We start from the raw sequence: 14,714 nt of genomic DNA, 5'->3' as shown, positions 1-14,714 counted from the left end.
CCAAATTACTCAGGCAATTATGACCTCTGAGGTCTGAGGAAATACCCTGTTTTACGTCACAGCAGTATCTGCAGTTCACTTTACTGTATGTCAGGGATAACAAACCCAATTCTTCAATAGAAAAAAAACAACAAAATTTGGATTTTCCCATCATTCCAAACTGATAACCCACGACAATAGCTACAGTCAGTGTATCTCATTTGGATGGGCAAACATATAATCCTGCAAATATAGTAGTTACCTGGAACAATTCTGGAAATAAAATGAGCTTTTTGAATATTTTTTTACCAACAGAGACCCAGAGTCTAATTAAGCACACGATTTCTCTGATTAATCACGATTAATCACATTTGTACGCAGAATCCGAAAATGAATCCAAAAGTAGTGTATAGCCTTTAGCATTTAGTTTTATTTTAAATGTGCTGCCATATGAATGAAAGTGCCATAACATTTGTTGTGCAAACACACTTTTAACATCAGCATTTTTATGTAGAAGCCTCGCTCCACTGTCTGTTTCCTTGAATGACTTTCTGATCCCCGGTTCGAGTCCCGTTTCGGACAGCCCTGTGCTGCGTGTTGTTCCCCCTCTCTCTGCCCCCTGCTTCCTGTCTCTCTGAACTTTCCTATCCATTAAAGGCACAAAAGCCGAAAAAAATATAATTCTGCGTTAAATAATCAACGAGTTAACGCCCAGCCCTAATAATTTTAGTTTGCAAACAGAGTAGAGGATGCCTCCCATGCATGCAAAATGGAGGCAGTTTCTTTTTCATTGTAGTTGCATGCATTTTGACACCAACTTGGGAAACTTCTTTTTGGATATTATGTTTTGAAAACTACAACACTTGTAGATGCAATTGTAAAGTCATTATAGAGGAATTTATTTATTTCAAATCATTTTGAAAGCTTCTTAAAAGGAAATGCCAGACTCAAAGGCATCCAAAGCATTTAAAAGTCCCGCTGCTGACCAACTCACAATGCTCCACTTTACTAAACTCCCAGTGAATGCTGACTGTAAAACATTCATAAAACAAAAGATCAAGCCTTAATATTAAAACTATTTTCTTAAAGAAATGTGTATTTTTTAGCTTTACAAAGATACAAAAGGTAAAAGTCTTAGCCTATAAATCTTATTTATCTAATAGTATTTGTATTATAATCAGTTCACATAACATTTTAAAAGACTCTATAAACTAATATACACTTTACAGTGAAAAGCTTCTGCTTGCTTTGCACATCGTCGACTTGTATATATACCTATTGTTTAAGTTATTTATGTAAAAATATCATAGCACTAATGATCAGCTTTTTCAAACAAGTCTCAGTTCTAATGATGCAACTTTGCCAAAATTTCAAGTGGATGTTTGGAACATTAGATAGGATGAATTTCAGAATCAAAATATGGTATAATGAGGTAATTACAAATTTTGACTTGCCAGATATTTCATGTGATTTCAAAGATTGACTGATAGTCAACAGACCACCAGCTGGTTGTTATGTTGGTAAGCAAATGGTATCGCTAAGTTGTTGTCTCTTTATCTTCAAAGTATTTCTTCCTTATTTTCAACAAATTACTGAGCTGTAATGTTAAGGGTTACAATTTTCTTTTTTATCTAGCGAATATTGACCAACATAGATGACAATTACAGTGAAATCTTAAAAATGAACAGATGCACAGTTGAGTTAAGCTGTGGTTATTGCTTGACTTGACCATTTAACTGGATCGCTGTGGCTGCAACACTGTGGATTGAGTGTGAAAACGTTTAAGACATTCTGCTGCTTCTAACTTTGTCTCTGAGGGATCATCACACATGTAAGGTTAGTCAAACTGATTTTTGTCAGATGATGCTGTGGTTATAAAGTTTTTATTAGAGCAGAGCAACTAGGCTAGAAATGCTTTAAGTGACTGCATGTTGTTTGTTTGTGAGTTGTCTGATAAAATAAATAAATGAATAATAGCAGCTTTATTGGTAATTTAGCTGCTTTATATATACTTACATATTATTGTTTTTACAAAAACGTACTTTGGAGCATGTGTGCAGGCCCATTTGAGTTTAGTTGAGCATACATGCAAAGTGTCTACACCCCCTACCGCATTATTTGGGTGAGTTACTCAGGATTAAAGAAGCTCAATTTCATATCATTTCAATCAGACAAACATGCTTACACGTATTTCAAAATTCCAGCTTTGATCGGACTTCCAAAAATAATTCTTATTTTTTCTTATGTCATGATAATGTGCTAACTGAAATGCAAGTTTATATGCAATTGTTAACTGACTGAAATGCAATGAGTGGGGTTGTGCTGCCTTCCCTGTCCAATGTTCTGCTGATTAAATCACTTCTGTTTCTCTCTCCCACATACAGCCCATTGTATATGTGAAAAGTACCATTATTTGGAGGATGCCCAGGAAGAATTCTGGGAAAAGTAGGAGATCATAATTAATTTAGAGGGAGAGGCAGTTTGAGGAAAAGTGGGCGATAGTTCAGATCATCAGTAAATAACTTGATTCAATCACGAATAACTGTTTTTTTCCAAGCTTTTGCGAAGACTATCATTTTACACATTCACACAAGCAAATGAATTCCATTTTAATGCTTAAAGAAACTGTTCCAATCTAGTCAATCATAAAATTTATATTACACAGATAATGCATAAATCTGATTCAAAGTGTAAGACAGTGCAGTTTCCCAGCTAGATTTAGTTCAGGAGCTCAGATGGAGCCTGAGGGGACTAAGCTGTCATTTGTCTTACAGACAGGGGACTGTGCTCTGGTTCATTGGAACTCCTCTGTGTCTTGTTTGTTCCCGTAAATGGTGTTTAGGGGTTCCCAATTCCATCCAATAGTTTTATTGTTAATCCAAACAATCTTTTAGAGAAGGATGTTGCTCATTGCTCCAAAAACAAGCTGCGATTAATGCTTGAATAAATGCTTGTATGGCTGTTTGATGAAAATTGAAGGTTTCTAAGAAAATACAGCCACTCCTGACTTTTGGTAAGGATGATCTTATTGGTCTTACAAGAGGAGAGTTTCTGATTACCTACATCCCTCCACCCTTTCACCCTTTTTGAGTTCTATCCACACAGAAAAGAGTGGATCAATTCCAGGAAAAACAATTATCTCAATCATTTTTGATCAGTGAACCCCTTGTCATTCCAGGGACATCAAATACTGCTGTTTTGGTAAAGTCTGTGGGATTCCTAAGATATGTTTAAGGTGTATTTTGGTGTTTGTACCCGATGCATCACCTGCAGTAATATTGGATAGCAACAGTAAACACTGCAAACATCATTCTGTCAAATTATTTCCTTCTTTTAATTAATTTGCTCTTTACTTTTGGTTTAATTCACTCTTTCATTTGCTTTTTGTTAGGTTTAGGTATAAAAAGTACTTGACCAGGCTTTGGCCAAACAATTTTCTGATTAGACATTGGCGCAAAAAGTACTTGGCATGTTTTAGGAATAAAATGTATTTCAATGTCTTGGTTAAGTTGGATCTTGGGTAGTAAACAATCATGGTTGGGGATAAAATTCACCACTTTCTAACATGAAACTTTGGAGAATGTACAGGAGCACCTAGGCCCATTTGAGTTTAGTTGAGTGCATACATGCAGAGTAATTTGATCCTCTACCACATTATCTGGGTGTGTTAGTCTGTTTATGTACCTCGTGATCTTGGATGGTTTCAGTTGGACTAACAAGTTTACATGCACTTAAAAGTCTGGTTTTGATCAAATTAATTTGTGTTTTTTTCTAGTGATATGTAAACATACTTACCATACAAACTTGTCTTTAAGTTACTTCAAAGGTGATTTTTTCCGATGATGCTGTGGTTATGAAATAAGGACTTTATTAGAGCAGAGTGACAGTCTGGAAACGCTTTAAGTGACAGTGAGTTGACACGTAGTCTTGATTGGCTAATTTTCTACCACTATTTCTGACATGTTTAGCTGTCTGACAAAAGACACAGAGATTATGTGAATGAGATCAGCTTTATTGCAAATTCGGCTAAACAAATATAAATGTACCTATTTTTTTTAAACATATGGTAAAAAGATGAGGCTTTGGAACATGTACTGAGGGTCAAGGCCTATGTGAGTCCAGTTTGAGTCCTTACATCCAGGAGTGATTTGATCACTAACTGCATTTTCTGGGTGTGTTAGTCCAGGTTTGAGCAGCTCAGTGTTGGGTGATTTTGGCTGGATTTACATGGTTACATGCATTTACATGCTATTTTGGTCAGACTAACAAATGAATAGTGTTTTTCTTGTGTCATATGAACATTTGGTTAATAATTCGATTTCTTTCCTGTCCATGTACACTGGGACAAGGACAGTGGTCCACTTAAATGGCCAGGTTGAATTGTAGCGCGCCTCAACTTTGAGTGTAACTGCTCTGAATGATTTTTGTATTCACATACAGTATATGACAATATAAGTACGGTAATACTGATGCAGCAATATGTAAAGAAGCTATAGATGACTACGTTTAAGCTACTTGATCTACAACTAGTTAGGTCAATTAATCAGTGGTTATCAGCCAAGAGGGCCCTTCCAAATGGTCAAGAATAAACTTGAGGGTACGCTTCAAAAAAAAAGTTATTCTTAAATGTACTTTTGACTGAATTTAGCTTCCTGTGGCCTAAAAGCAGAAACTTAAAGGTGGGGTAGGGGATCTTTTTCTGGAACATTTTTTACATATTGCTTGAAATACTCTTCACACCCCCATTGCAACCAATTAATTAAAAGTTTTGACACAAATATGAAAAGTTTTAGTGGCCTCTAGAATGTACAATCTAGGAAAAACACTATCCAATCATTGTGAACGGACCGTTCACAATGATTGGATTCTGATGCCGTCTATCAAACTGCAATCTGCTCCTCCCTCCCCCTCCCTCCCCCTGTGCGCGTACCCTGCTCCGTGAACGAATTACGCGCCCAGAAGCTTGGCAGGAAGCTAAACTAGAGCCAGCTTGGCTAGCACCTAGCATTATTAAACGTATAGTTAGCATATACTAAATACGGCAACGATCGATGCTTGCTGTCAGAACAGCGCTCGTGCACCTTCGTGCTCGTGCGCGTTCATGTACTCTAGAGGCGTGGCTTCGGGGGGAAAGTGAAGAAAAGGGTTGGGACTTTTTACCTGTGTATTTTCAAAATGCAGCTTCGCTGGACTCAAAATCCAGGATCTCCTACCCTACCTTTAATGAAAACGTATGAAAACAGCTGCTTAACAAGTGATTTTGGCTTATTCAGTTGCATCTTTCTTTTTACACTGTCGAGTTAATAGTCTCTCTAAAATTCAGCTGTAGCAGTGAAGCAACTCTAGAAACTTCCCAAAGTTCTCTTGGTTAAGTTGCTCTAGTTGACTTTAGTAAAAATCCGGCTGTCATGGCTCTGTCATGATGCAGCTCTCCAGAGACTCATGGAGAAAAACAACACAAACCATGTCTGTATGAGGGGGAAGGCAGAGGAAGGATAAAGGTTCAGGAGAACGCTATTATCTTCATCTGTCATCCTGCGACCACTTCCTCCCTTCTCTCTACTTTCCACTTCTAAAGAGTCCAACAGGTTAAAAATAAGCCATTGTTACATACACACAAAGGGACATGGGGGGGACTTTCATAGTGAGAGGATGGGGCTAGCATTCTCGTGGACTTTTTAAATACAAAAACACAAGGTGAGAAAGTTCATTTTGAAGAATTGGGTCAGAAATTGGATATCTGGAGAGGATGCTTCTGACTGTCTGCGGTAAGGTGGTGATTATCATAACACTTGATAATAATCAGGATAGTGTAGTGGTAAGATTGCTGCCTTTCATGTACGTGACTGGGGTTTGAATCCTGATACCCCCCCTGCATGAAAGGTACTACCCTACAGGGGTCCTTAGGCAAGACCCCCTTACGCTACCTGCCTACCTGGGATATGAGTGTAAGTTGCTTTGGATAAAGGTGTCTGCCAAAATGCATAAACATAATTTAATTTCTTAAAACTTTTCTGAAAGGGGAGCTGTTAACATAAACTTTGTTATTTAACTGCATGTAAAAGCTGGTGAAAACAGCAGCATTAGAGTAAGTAAAAACTAGTGCTGTGAGGCTTTCAGGGCATTTGTCAAAGCATCAATTGTCATTTGCAAATGTTTTACATATGAGTGTCTCAACAAGCTACATACACAGGACTTGCAATCCCATCGCTTAGTGAAGTGGAAGTTAGGCAGAGCAATAATTCTGTCCACTTAAAAATCTGTTAAACCATTTCTTACATACCCTGGAACAGTTGCAATGTGGAGAATATAAGTAGGTTTATAATATTACAAAAATATTACTATTGTAGCTTTACATTCTTTTGCCAATTTAGAGCCTTCATATTACTTAGTCACAAACCCTATTCTATAACATTTGCTAAACTGGCTGCATACATAGTTCTGGACCAATGGAAGAGGAAACTTGAGTGGACTGCGGTCAGTACTTTCATACTACTTGGCTTAGAGATGAGTATAGTCTCCAAGTTGTGAAGGAGTGTGTTAAAGCTAAAAAAATGATGTAAAGCTGGTTGTTAGTCATATTTTTGTTTGAAAATCAAAACATCTGCTTACTCCTGGTTTAACAAGGAGTAAAGTAATACTTCACGGTAGCCTGGAAAACCAGCGCCAACTGCTGGACGGCAAAATGTTTTGCCTGCGGTTGGGTCTGGCCTCGATCCACTTGTCATTTTGAAAATACTGCCCTGAATCTGGCAGATGGCAACTAAACCAATCACAACGCAGAGATGTGTTTTGAATCAACGCGGGCGGGGCAGAGGGTTCTGGTGCGGGGTTTTGAGGGAGTGACGACAGAGCAGTGCGACGTTGGGCAGTGGAAGCGAACATAGACAAGCGAAAGCACAACAAGAAAGATGGCGGCGGCAATGGAACAGTGCTGTTTGATTCAGCCTTGGCACACAGCCATTATAACGAACAGCCTTGCCACTCTGTATTAAGCCCCATTGTACCGGCTTTTTGGCTGCAGTTCCACCAGAATTCCACTGGGAGCGTCGGTGGAGACCAGAATGAATGGGGCCCTATGGAGCTAGATGCTACAAATGGTCAGTTTCACCTAAGTCTCCTCAAGAGCGCTCAGATTTGAATGTAGTTTCTGAGAGCTCAACATGGGTTTCAAGTAAAAAATCTACTGAACGAGTACATATATCGCTTTGATTTCTTACTGGTTGGCTTCTTGTTGTCCACAACGCGCTAGCATTGTGCTAATGACAGCTGGTCGACCCGCTATGTATGACGTCATATACACTTCAAATCCTTTTTTTAAGCAAATGAGTGGCTCTAAAAATCTAAAACTCAGCCATGGGTATTTTCTAAACACCCTTTTTCGAAAACAACATTCGAATTACTAGAGAAAAAATTATATCTTGAGATAAGGGCACGAAAGGGCGTATAGCTCCATAGGACTCCATTCATTCTGGTCTCCAAAATTGGGCGCCCCACGTGGAAAGAGGGTGGAACTGCAACCAAAATCGCCTCGTTGGAAACCGGAAATGCACCGTGAGTGGCGTATCTGTCCTATTATAGAATCTGTGCTTGGCATCAGTTTTGGAAGAGTCCCCTCCCACCAAAGCTTTCTGTCGCGCTTACTACGTCACAGTCAGTTGCGCTGATTGGTCAGAGCGTTGGCCTATAGGCACAGACGCGGTTTGAAAGACAACGGGTTGTGCTCATCAACAATGTTCCGTTGTATCCATTGATCGGTGCCAGACTAAATTAGACATCCAATCCATTTAGGCTGGTTTATCAGGCTAACTTCACGGTATACTTGGACACTAAATAAAATATGGCTTTGCTCATGGCTTTCTACGTTAAATAAGCAGTAACACTGTTGTGATTGCACCAAATTGCATCAAATGTAAGGTCGTGGGTTGACAGAACAGACCATATGCAGCAAAGAATACCTCTGCTGTTGTTGAACAGAAGCCAAGAGGTAATTTCCCTCTTTGAAAGAGGGAGGTTTGCTGGTTTGTGTTTCGTGTTTTGTGTGTGAAAATGACTGTCTCTCACTATAATATTAGGCTGCAACTGAACATGCATAGCTGCCTTTTTTTCCTTTATTCACCAATTCACAATCTACTATTCAACAAATTTTTGGTAGAATTGTACAAACATATTGTGGAGATGAGTTATTTCTGTTTCAATAATGAACAGAGAACTTGGCTAAAGTATTGAGGTATCAGTGTGCCTGAAATAAACACCATAGCTACCATATTTACTCTTAAGCGATCACCAGTTGACATGTAGCCTTAATGGGCTGCTTTAAAAGCACAATTTACGATGCATTTAGCAGTCAGACTTAAAAGAAACAGAAAAATATGCGGAGGAGAGCAGTTTAGTTTTGGAATTTACCAAAAGAAGGCATTTTTGAGCATTTGCGGGAGCACCTAGGCCCATTTGAGTCCAGTTAAGCATGTACAGACAGGAGTTATTCAACCCCCAACTAAATTATCTGGTGGCCTTTTGATATATTCCTTTCAAGTCGACACTGATACAGCTTTCTTTCACATCAGGTTTGAGGTTAATCTATCGCTGATATTCCTCTTAGCTAGCAAGAGAGGTAGTCACAGAAGAGAAACAGTCTATTCATGTAAGGGCAAGCTGGCATCATGGAACTTGCCACTCTGACTATCGCCACTCAGATGATTCCGTAACGGTGATGCGAGGTTGAGGCATCACTGTTTGGTATGCGTGAATTAGGAACAGTAGTAGTAGTGCATTATGGAAGATATCTTTTTTTTGTGCCAATAAGATGTAACCAATATGAGAGCTCTGGTTTTGTATGCCTAACATGTTTACATGCATTTTAAAAATCTGGCTTTGTTCTGACTATCACATTTTTCTTCTCCGGTCTTATATACATGTGCTGGCTAATCGAGCCATGTCTGACATCTTTGTTCTACTAACAAAATGTTCTGTCTATAAATTCTGTTTCCTGAAAGAGATTGAGTTTTATAAACATATAGCATGCATAAAGGAGCAAAAAGAAATATAGTCTGATAAACCCAACGGACTACATAAGATAATTCTTCAGTAAGTGTAACAATGAAATAAAATAAAAATGATATTAAGTATCACAAACACAGGCAGCTCAACATTGATCATCTAAAGTGTGTGGCTCAGTGTGTGTTTATAGGATGTTCGGGATGTGTGCACTGTGAGCCGGGTGAGCGACAGAAGGTAAATTTTCCTCTAAAAATGAGTTCTATTTGGCCTTGAAATTGAAAGTGAATCGACTTAACTTCATTCCACATTACTTGTGGAATGTCACAACTCAGCCTTGCTGCCACAACAAACTGCCAGCACTGTATATTTCTGCAAACAACAGATACGTATCAATGTGTTTTAAGTAAAAGGACATGGACACTTTGCCAAGACGTGACATCTACACCATAATGCTCTGAATATTAGGGGTGGGCGAAAAAAAAGAGATTCATGTACATATCGCGATTTTTTTAAGGGATGATTTTAAAAATCGATTTTTCTCCCCTGAATCAATTATTTATTTATTTATATATATGTATATATATATATATATATATATATATATATGTGTATATATATTTTTTTACCCTTGTCCTGTCCAGCATTATGGCAGCAGAATTGTAATCTGAATACCATTTATGCTAAACACATTTGCTATGCCAAGGGAAGCTTTATCAATTATATTACATCATATCCGTGTCCAGATAAACTTCATCAATTCATCACATTAGGTTATGTTAAAACTAGCCCACATTTGTGCTGTGTGGACATTTCAATTCATTTTGTAACCGTAAACTTTAAAAAATGCCTCTTTTTGCCTCAGTTGAAATAAATGTCAGCTGCTGGACTGACTGACACAGACTGATGTGGTTTATGGGAACGACATTCATTCTAGAAGTGTATGATTCAACTTGTTTGTTTTTTTAAGGAGGAAGAAAATTGCAATTACTGATTATACCGAATCACAATACTTGGAGAATCGCAATTATCAAGAATCGTGATACAATTGAATCGTGACCAAAGCATATCGTCCCACCCCTACTGAATATAGTTTTATATATATAGATTTTTACTTAGATATGCAGAGTTGTGAAAGGGTGTATCTGAAGGGATACAATGTTCAATGGTCTCACACAGAACTTAAACCATGGTCTCCAGGCTACTGTAGCTCAGTGGTTTGTTCCCCAGCTCATTCAAGTGTTGTAGTTACCTTGGGCAAGTAAATAAACCCCCACATTTCCCCGAATAAGCTTGGTGCTCTGCATGGAAGGTAAAAAGTGTAGAGATACAGGTAACCACTTATAGACTCAAAAAGTGCTGTATATACTAATAGGTATGAGTGTGTGTGTGTGTGAATGGGCAAATGAGAAACATTCTAAAGTGCTTTGTAGAACCTAGATAAGGGTACAAGACTAAGGCTGCGGCTACACGAAAACGGTTTTCACTGTAAACGATACTTTTTCTTATCGTTTGGCTGTCGCGGCCACACGGAGCCGGCGTTCCCACTACCCCAAAACGATAGTTTTTGAGAACGGGTTCCAGAGTGGGAAAGTTTGAAAACGGCCTCGTTTCGTTTCCATTGTTACAGCTAAAACGTTTTTGCGTCAGTCACACGTTGACGCTGTGAGCCAATTTTAACACTTCTCTATTGTCTCACAGCGTGGCGTGACACAGTGGCGTGTGTATTGCATCGTTTCATCGTTTTCATCCGTTTTCGTCTGGACCTGAGTCTTTACAGCAGCGCGTTTCCGTGTGGTCGCAAGAATTTTCGTACCCATTTTAAAAAAAAACCTTGTTTCGTTTTCGTGTAGCTGTAGCCTAAACCACTGACTAATTCTATCACCTCCAACCTCCTCAAAGAGTATTTCCTGCTTATGTATCATGTTGCTGAAGCATTTATTTTCTGCATCAAACTTTACCAGGCTGGACACTTTTCTATGTTGCAAACTTTGTGGATACCATGGTCAAAATGTTCCACTAAAACACAACTGGCTTATGGTCTGCTTTGGTCACTAACAACTCCTGAGAAAAAAAACCTGCTGTGGCTTTTAGCTTGTTAAGCTTGATGTTTGAAATATTCACTTACTTTGTGCACTATTTGTGCTGGGCAGATAAGAAGGACACTGAGAAAGGGTGCCTGCTACCAATGCCAAAAACTAGGATAGTGAACTGGGTACTGTAAATATGTGACAAAGCTAAAGCACTTGGCTTAGAGAGGTTAAAAAGTTCAACACAGCTGCAGAAATGGGTGCTAATCCTCAACATATTTGGCAGTATAGTTGATCCTATTCATATTATAGATGTCTCTGCCTGATTCCAAGTATGGTATTGAAATGAAACGGAAAAGTGCATGACTAGTGATCTTAAAAATCTATGCGCTGACCAGATTTGCAGAACTTTGAAAGCCTACAATTGGCCAAAACACAAAACCCTGTCAAGCAATGACACTTGACACTTGAATGGTACTTGAGCTTACAGGCAGGGAGCTGACTGAAGGGATTCCCATGCACTTTCATAGCACAGAAGCTTTGCATGCAGTCTGCATGTTAAATATGAAAAAATAAATAAATCGAGTTATATAAAATATACTGTTGGTTTCTATATCTTCTGCATATGCTCTGTTTTAAGTTTTTTCCAAAGAATGGTGTTCAATCTTCAATTGAACCCATGGTATGAATCGAGCATTTTTTGGTCCTAAGCTCAGTGGAAAGTGGTCTCTTAACAGTGTCTGATCCTATAAATCACTGAAGAGGCTAGCACACCAGCAGCTCCAGGATTTTTACAGCAACTGAGCTGTCCGTGTATGACTGATTACGGACTTCATTATGTTCACATAGCTGGACCCAAAAATAGCTCCTCCAGCTTGAAGGTATGCCATGACGTGGAATTTTCTTCTTTATTTATATTTTTTTGTCTCCAACTTGATAATAGAAGCACAATAAGTGTAGAACAAAGAAGAAAAGCAGCCCCCCATCTCCTTAGCTCTGCCACACAACCAAAAACAGGCTCACCCACCAAACAGCTGCCTACTGTTACCACAGAGTAATGCCAACAAAGAAGGAAAAGAACACCAATGCAGCATAAAGTACGACAGCTTTAGCACTTTTTCCCATCCATTAGTCAATGTGGAACCAGCACACCCTGACACTGTTCTCAGTTATGGTCAGCCTGACACCACATTCACAACTAAAGCATCGACTTGGATTCTGCTTTTGATCACGCAGCTCATTCATCTCTCTGAGGTCCTTTTATTGTTTCCCTCACTTCGATATGAGACAAAATTTAGAAAAAGAAAAGTAAAACTCTGATTTTTTTTATCTTTTAAAGTGTGGCCAAGCTAAGTATTGTCATTGCTTTATAGCAATTAGTAAAGATTCTATGATTTCCTATCATGCAAAATGACTATTGCCAGCCTAACAACAACCCCTGCACTCCTGCAGCTATTATTTGCATACAGAATGGAGCCCAACATGTCCGATATCTACCACTGAGGCTAAAATAAGCACAAGTTTTTTCACGTATTTGGAGTGGGGGTTGTGGGAGGGGGTTGCTCGTTGGCTTGCTTGTGTTATGAAAACTGGAAAGCGAGTCGGGGGTTGGGACCCAAGTAGCGGCCAAAACACCTATTAATATACTGATAGATTCCTGGCAAGAGCAGGCTGTTCCAGTCAAAGACACACTGGGACACTAGTGGGGTGGGAGGTGAAAGTTTCCCACGAGCAGATGCAGAGTCAGACTGGAGAGTCCAGGAAACATTCTGAGGTATTCAAATGTCAAGCTGGTCTGAGATCAAAGTCTCTGGTGTGAGGATTACAACTTCGAGTTATAGAGGGTAATGGGTTTTCATGAGGATGCTTCACTCAAACGGCAGTTATCGTAGATTAGAAACACACCAAGTAAAATGGATAAGAGCCCCTATATGGTGACATAAAAAAAGCTGCTTCAGAGAGAGTCGCTCTGACATTGACTTTGTATAAACACTTTGAAATCCTTAAGGCACAAAATGAAATCACTCCAACGAAGACAGCACTTCTGCTTGACTGCACAGAGTTGTCTTGTGATTGTTAATATGCATGTGGAAGTGAATGATCATCACCACGGAGAAATGCAAATTCTACGTGTCAATAACAAAGCAGTTGTCGGGACAGCCAGCCTGCTGGGGACAATTCCAAACAGGCTTGTGTGCATTTGTACACTATGCTGTATATTCAATCTGCTTTGACATCGCAAAGAGGATACAAATGAAAAGACACTCAGGGAATATTCCTAAAAACTTATTATTTTTTTTTATTTCATTAAAAAGCATACATCTAACACATATATATTCATCTTATTTTTGACTGTCGTCTTCATTTGAATATATCCTCTCAACACAACCCATGCTTAAAGAATGCTGCAGTAGAAGATGATTATTGCTCCGTATTATTATGAGGAAAACGCAACTTCTGTTAAATCACGCCAATATTGTTTATCTTCACCATTACATTTTCCTTATTATGCAGTGATCTTATTATGCTTTATAGCGATAAACTGTCCTATAATACTTGAAATGGAAATTTTACAATGCGTTTATTTTTCGTGAATTTTGAACGCCTTTCGTTTAGTCTTGTTGCACTTAACTACTTAGGCTACATCATGCAATCCCCACAATTCAGGTATTTTTTCTTGGGTAGAGCATTAAAGCAGTTTTTTCTTTTAATATGGACGAAGCAGCGTTACATTCTGAGTTATATGGACTCATTTTTAAACACAACTTTCAAGTGATAAGTCTCATAAAACCATAAAAAAAAAAAAAAATTAACTCCTGAACTATTCAACCTAACTGGAGCTCCAATTGTGACTTACCTTTTTATTTGAGATGTCAAACAGTATTTTCCTCCAAATGCCCAAATGCTTGCATGATCCGATGGGAGAAGCGTCTCATGCTGTTCTTCTATCAACACTGACCAAACCCTTCCACTCAGCCTAAAGTCAAGTCAGGCAACTCGCTTATTTCCTGTTACAACTTTCAGAATAAAGCATCCAGGAACTGCAAGTGAATTTGAACGAATTTTATTTCATTCCATCTTATGAAAATGCACTTGTTTAGTGCTGTTTTACGGTTATATTCCACTGACTGAGGTGATATTTTCTGATGTTTTTATTTTACATCATCTCAAATCCAGTAAATCAACATATTGTTAAATTACCAAATAGTTATATATACTAAAACATTCATACAATAAAAACACTGGAAGCGTTATATTTACATATAAGATCTGAGGTATATATATGTATATATATATATATATTTATATATTTTTTTTATTGCAATTAAAGAACAATGACAGAGACATGGTATAACAATAAGGCAAAACAAGGATATAACAATGTGAAGGACAATTAGATTAGGTTAGGCTACATTAAACAACTAAAAGAAAAACAAACAATAAACAAAACTAGAGGAATACATTAAAGAACATTCAAAAGTCTTTCATTTTTCTTATTATTTACAAACTTAAGAGACTTCAAAAGAGTGGACATTTCTAACATAAAAACATTAAAGAAAGGCTGATTTTTCTGCCATTTTTGTTTATGAATAAAAAACTTAGCTTGCAAAATATAAAAGTTAACTAAAAATTCAAACGATGGATCTATTGAGTTTTCATAGTAAAAGAAAATAGCTTTAAGAGAGAAAGATCTGAGGTGTATATTAA

General features: G+C 38.1%; 1 protein-coding gene across 4 annotated transcripts in view; it reads right to left on the bottom strand.

Annotated features, from left to right (window-relative positions):
- calcrl2 (calcitonin receptor-like 2) overlaps positions 1-13,965 on the bottom strand; it is a 37,303-nt gene extending 23,338 nt beyond the window's left edge. For 3 of the 4 annotated variants that reach the window (XM_075476091.1, XM_075476092.1, XM_075476094.1), the window contains exon 1: positions 13,864-13,965. The gene's annotated coding sequence lies outside the window, so the exon portion shown is untranslated. Of the gene's footprint in view, positions 1-3,774; positions 3,825-13,863 lie in introns of all 4 variants that reach the window. The other variant, XM_075476095.1, reaches the window with a different exon arrangement.
- Positions 13,966-14,714: the final 749 nt, after the last annotated feature.

Source organism: Odontesthes bonariensis, chromosome 10 (genome assembly GCF_027942865.1).
Source record: "Odontesthes bonariensis isolate fOdoBon6 chromosome 10, fOdoBon6.hap1, whole genome shotgun sequence".
NCBI classification, from domain to species: Eukaryota; Metazoa; Chordata; class Actinopteri; order Atheriniformes; family Atherinopsidae; genus Odontesthes; species Odontesthes bonariensis.
Note: the sequence above shows the minus strand (reverse complement) of the source record. Positions and strands in the feature narration are given on the sequence as shown.